We start from the raw sequence: 6,000 nt of genomic DNA, 5'->3' as shown, positions 1-6,000 counted from the left end.
CAATAGACTGGTTCCAAATCGGGAAAGGAGTACATCAAGGCTGTATATTGTCACCCTGCTTATTTAACTTCTATGCAGAGTACATCATGAGAAACGCTGGGCTGGATTAATCACACACTGGAATCAAGATTGCCAGGAGAAATATCAATAACCTCAGATATGCAGATGACACCACCCTTATGGCAGAAAGCAAAGAAGAACTAAAGAGCCTCTTGATGAAAGTGAAAGAGAAGAGTGAAAAAGTTGGCTTAAAATTCAACATTCAGAAAACTAAGATCATGGCATCTGGTCCCATTGCTTCATGCCAAATAGATGGGGAAACAATGGAAACAGTGAGAGACTTTATTTTTTGGACTCCAAAATCATTGCAGATGGTGACTGCAGCCATGAAATGAAAAGACGCTTGCTCCTTGGAAGAAAAGTTATGACAAATATAGAGAGGATATTAAAAAGCAGAGACTTTCCTTTGCTGACAAAGGTCCATCTAGTCAAAGCTATGGTTTTTCCAGTAGTCATGTATGGATGTGAGATTTGGACTATAAAGAAAGCTGAGTGCGGAAGAATTGATGCTTTTGAACTGTGATGTTGGAGAAGACTCTTGAGAGTCCCTTGGACTCCAAGGAGATCAAACCAGTCCATCTTAAAGGAGATCAGTCCTGAATATTCATTGAAAGGACTGATGTTGTAGCTGAAACTCCAATACTTTGGCCATTTGATGCGAAGAACTGACTCATTTGTAAAGACCCTGATGCTGGGAAAGATTGAAAGCAGGAGGAGAAGGGGACGACAGAGGATGAGATGGTTGGATGGCCATCACCGGCTCAATGAACATGAGTTTGAGTAAACTCCGGGAGTTGGCGATGGACAGGGAGGCCTGACGTGCTCCCCTCCATAGGGTCACAGAGTCAAACACAACTGAGCGACTGAACTGAACTGACCTGAAATTTGCCATCATAAACTCACTATCTCTGTCTTTGCCCACAACTTCCTGTCCTTTCGGTTCTCTGTTTCCATGACTATCTGTCTGTTCTTTCTCCATTCCTGCTCCCGATCCCTCCCTCTCCTGCTTTTCCCCATCTTTCAGCCTCTTTCTGGATTTACTTTCTTCCCAATTCAGCCTAGACTCAGTAGTCCTTCATTTCACTCACCCTTATGTTCCCCCTCGTATAATGCCGCTGCTGCTGCTAAGTCGCTTCAGTTGTGTCCGACTCTGTTCGACCCCATAGACAGCAGCCCACCAGGCTCCCCCGTCCCTGGGATTCTCCAGGCAAGAACACTGGAGTGGGTTGCCATTTCCTTCTCCAATGCATGAAAGTGAAAAGTGAAAGTGAAGTCACTCAGTTGTGTCCGACTCTTAGCGACCCCATGGACTGCAGCCTACCAGGCTCCTCCACCCATGGGATTTTGCAGGAAAGAGTACTGGAGTGGGGTGCCATTACCAATGGCAACCCTCATATAATAGTTCTCTTCATTTCCAAGACTGCTGACTCCTCAGGTTAATGTTCAAGTTTCTTAAATACCATGGGTCTTTCTTTATCTACAAATCAAGAGTTGGATAACATAATCTCTAAGTAGAATAATCTAAGTAGGGCTTCCCTGGTGGTTCAGATGGTAAATAATCCACCTGCAATGCAGGAGTCCCAGGTTTGAGCCCTGGGTCGAGAAGATCCCCTGGAGAAGGGAATGGCTACCCACTCCAATATTCTTGCCTGGAGAATGCCATGGACAGAGGAGCCTGCAGGCTACAGTCCATGGGGTTACAAAGAATCAGACATGATTGAGCAAATAACAAATAGGATAATCTCTGCCCCCATCCAGGTTGCTTTTGAGGATGAAAAGGGGGAGTTATTCATTATTGCATCAGGCCACAACTGAGCACATGACCATCTATCACTATAGCCTCTTCCTGATCCAGAATATATGATTATATTACATACATTAAAACCAGAATATAGATCTCCATTTCTTCTGAAGTCATGAGCTTGACTTTAGAATACATTCTGTTTAGTGAATACAACAAAACATTTGGAAAAAATAAAGATAAGAAAAAGAAATCAAAGGCCGAGAGGTAAGGGTTGTGAAGTGTGAAGACAGTGCAAGAAGAAAAGACCTACAAAAACATGTCTACTTTCAGATCTCAGGCTTACCAGACGGTTAGCCTCAAGGAAAAGCCCTGCTTTTTTGAATAAGCAAGTGAAAGTGAGCGCACAGAATAACCTATACATTTGGGTAGAAATCGGATGCCTTCTTGCCTACTTGTCTCTTCTCTTCCATTTTCAGTTTTCTGTTTCAAACCACACAGAAGCTGATGCTCTGCCCTGTGGGCTGCCTCCCATCCCACAACACAAAGGCTCTTCCAACTGAATAGCCATGGTCGTCATGGCAGCTGGGGGTTATAAACTCCTGAGCTGTGGGTCTTGGCACAGTTCCATGCATTATCTGCATCCTGGTGCAGATTAGTCTCTTTATCTAATTAGTAGCCTTACAAATAGCCACCTGCCCCAGAGCTTAACCATTAAAGATGCAATGTTGCTGAATAGCTCCAGACAAGGAGTGAGGATAAGAGAAAACTGAAAGCTGATCTTAGCGAGGTCCTTCTCTCCTGGCTACAGACACCTGAAGCCCTGGCCCACCCACATAGCAGAAGTTCAAACACAGGCAGAGAACAAATCTCTCCTGTGTTCTTTTCACTGCTCACCTTGAGCGTCTCTTGATCCACCAGCCTCCCAAAAACTGCCTATAGGACATGCTTGACCATTCCTGCTCAGAGGCCCAGCCGTTCCCTGCCTCAGAGCGTTCTACCTGAAGCATCCAGGCTGGTCACTATTTCTAGAACTTGACCAATTGCCCTGGCCTGATGTATCCAAACCCTGGTCTGGATACTTCAGAACTATCTCCCGATTCATCTGAAAGGCTGTATCCTTTCTCATTTGTTTAAGTGCTAAAACGTCCTTGTGCTAATAAAACATACTCCAGACGCATATTATCCAGGTGTTTGTCAGGTTCATCTTTTTCCCACCCAGTAAAAACAAAATTATTTTTTTGTTATTTACTATATAGAAGTAAATATCTATAAAATAATAAATATAGAAGCAAACTTATTTGCTTCTATATTTACTATTAGAAGCAAATATCTTCCTACATTCATTCTATAAATAATAATAAATCTAAACTGCTATAAAAAAATTGAGACCAATGCATTCTGAAAGTGTATAATGCAGTCAATCTAACATTTGCATCCTGGGCTGAATTTCAGAAATGCTATCAAGTGCTTGGGATGGACAGGAGTAGAGAGATGAAGTCCAGCTACTAGTTTATAGTTGATGCTGTGATGTCACATTTGAGTGTTTCTATCTATTACAAAGGAAAAGAGAATTCTAATCAGTATACTCACCATGAGCTTCTGGAATTAAAACAGACTTAAAGCTCACCCAATAGTTTCCTTTATTCTGGGAAATATTTATTCCAGATGTGCAGAGCAAGAACATGCCTCACTGTACTTTTATTGTCATGTAATGATTTCAAACTTTCTTGCTTTTTATTACTGTGCTATGTGTTTATGAGAATATATATCCAATAAAAATCTATTAAACTAGGAAATGATTATTATGCGAGCAATGGTCAATCAAATATGAAAACTATAGCAGAAGACTTACAGTAGAAAATCTTTACCAAGTCTTTTTATCTATTCTTTTGTTGATGTAAGCTATCGTTTCTTTTGTTTTACTATCAGATAAGTCACTCCAGTTTGAAATGATATCAAGCAACAGGGTTTCTTATACTTCCTGAGACATGCTATTCCAGAGCCTAGCAGATTTGATTGATATCTTGACATTCAGGTACAGACTCCTTTCTTGCAGTTTCCATTGTTGCTATTTATTAATTTATATTTCTAAATAAAATACCTTCAGGGTCTCTGAAAAGAAGTCAGTGTTTTGAATCTGTGCAAGCAAAAATGAAGCCAGGCCCATACTCCCTTCGTGCCCACTATGACCACCCCCTAGGCCATTCCAGGAACAACCAATTTAAATAGCTATGCCCCGAACCAAAGCCAAAAGGCCATTATTTAGGTTTCTTCTGAGAAAGGGAGAAACTACACGCTTAAAAATAAAGCTATCTTTGTAAAAGCTTTTCACTTCTCCAATCTTCTTAAGTAAGGGTTGCCAAGCAATCACCACTGTACTCAATACAGATTGAAATATTCTTATGTGCATTTATCTCTTTGGCCACTTCTAATCATTATCTTATTAAAGAACAGCATTCAGTACTTATGGAGGTGATGTCTTCCTGGTACATAAATGCCTATTCAAGGTCTGATTTCTCTCCAGACTTTAAACTCCATGGGGGCAGAAACAGTTCATTCCTTAATCACCATTCCATCCCTGTGAAAAGATGTTTATAACAAGAGGAAAGTGTGCCATGATCTCTTTATTATTTAGGAACTATGAAGAAGAGTGAGCTAAAATTCTTTGGCTTTTGAGAATTACAAAGTATCATTCATATTCTTAGTAATTTCTTAATAATATAAACCAATTTATCATCAATTAATGAGCAAAAGCAATGTCTAGGTTTCAAACAATGGAAAAGATATGTTTGCAGAACCTATGACTTCAAAAATTTAAAAATTCCCAAACAACCATTGTGTTGAAAGGATTCCCCATTTAAAATCTGTTGAGTTACCTGCTCAATGTTATGTGGCAGCCCAGGGGAGTTTGTGGGGAGAATGGATACATGGGGAGAATGGATACAGCAAAGGGGTGAGTCCCTTTGCTGTCCACCTGAAACCATCACAACATTGTTAATCTGTTATATTCCAATTTACAATACAAAGATTAAAAAAAATAAAATCTGTTGAGTTATTCAAAGAAAGCTATGTAAGCCTAAACTACACCTTTCAGAAACACCTGAGATAATCTGTAATTTCTCACATACATGGTTTCTGGGATCTAACTTTTGACTTCTACTTCCCAACTTGACAAATTTATAATTATAATTAATGAATACCAAATCTTTTTTTTTTCTCCAGACCATCTTGTCCTCCTCTACAAAGCCCACAAAGGAAATAGTAGAGAGGGCAGGAATGCAAAAGAGGCCTGTGGTTTGGAACTGGCCCAAGCCAAACTGAATTTTTCCTAATATACATTAAACTGTCAGTAAAGAGCTCCACGACTCAGAACTTGAACCAAGGGGAAACCCCACAGCCCTCTGAAGTCACTAGTTCTGTGAGTTGTTTTAGAGAGAGGGCACACAACCAGGGATTATTCGCATATTTTAAATGTGTCCTTCCAAGTGCCAACGGAACCTCCTCAGGAGAACACTGAAATGAGTTCCCTTTACCTAACCCAGGTTAAGTGGGATTCCTCTGAGCAGCACATCTTTGAGAGCACTTGCTGGGTCTGTGCCTTCCCTGGTGGTACTAGTGGTAAAGAATCCGCCTGCCAATGAAGGAAGACGTAAGAGATGCGGGTTTGATCCCTAGGTCGGGAAGATCCTCTAGAGGAGGAAATGGCAGTCCACTCCAGTATTCTTGCCTGGGAAGCCCCACAGATAGGTGAGCCTGGCGGACTACAGTTCATGGGGTTGCAAGGAGCTGGCACGACTGAAGTGACTTAGCACACACACAGGCATGCTGGGTCTGTAGATTCTCATATCTGCTCTGAGACTTGCAGGATAGGGCCCCACCTTCACTTTAAAAGAAGGTCCCAGGAAATTGATATCTGAGATCTGGAATTGCAGGATGGCACTCCACTCCAGTACTCTTGCCTGGAAAATCCCATGGATGGAGGAGCCTGGTAGGCTGCAGTCCATGGGGTCGCTAAGAGTCGGACACAACTGAGTGACTTCACTTTCACATTTCCCCTTCATGCATTGGAAAAGGAAATGGCAACCCACTCCACTGTTCTTGCCTGGAGAATCCCAGGGACGGGAGAGCCTGGTGGGCTGCCGTCTATGGGGTCACACAGAGTCGGACACGACTGAAGCAACTTAGCTGTAGCAGCA

Source organism: Bison bison, unplaced genomic scaffold (assembly GCF_000754665.1).
Source record: "Bison bison bison isolate TAMUID 2011002044 unplaced genomic scaffold, Bison_UMD1.0 scf7180017864473, whole genome shotgun sequence".
In the NCBI taxonomy this organism is placed as follows: Eukaryota; Metazoa; Chordata; class Mammalia; order Artiodactyla; family Bovidae; genus Bison; species Bison bison.
Note: the sequence above shows the minus strand (reverse complement) of the source record.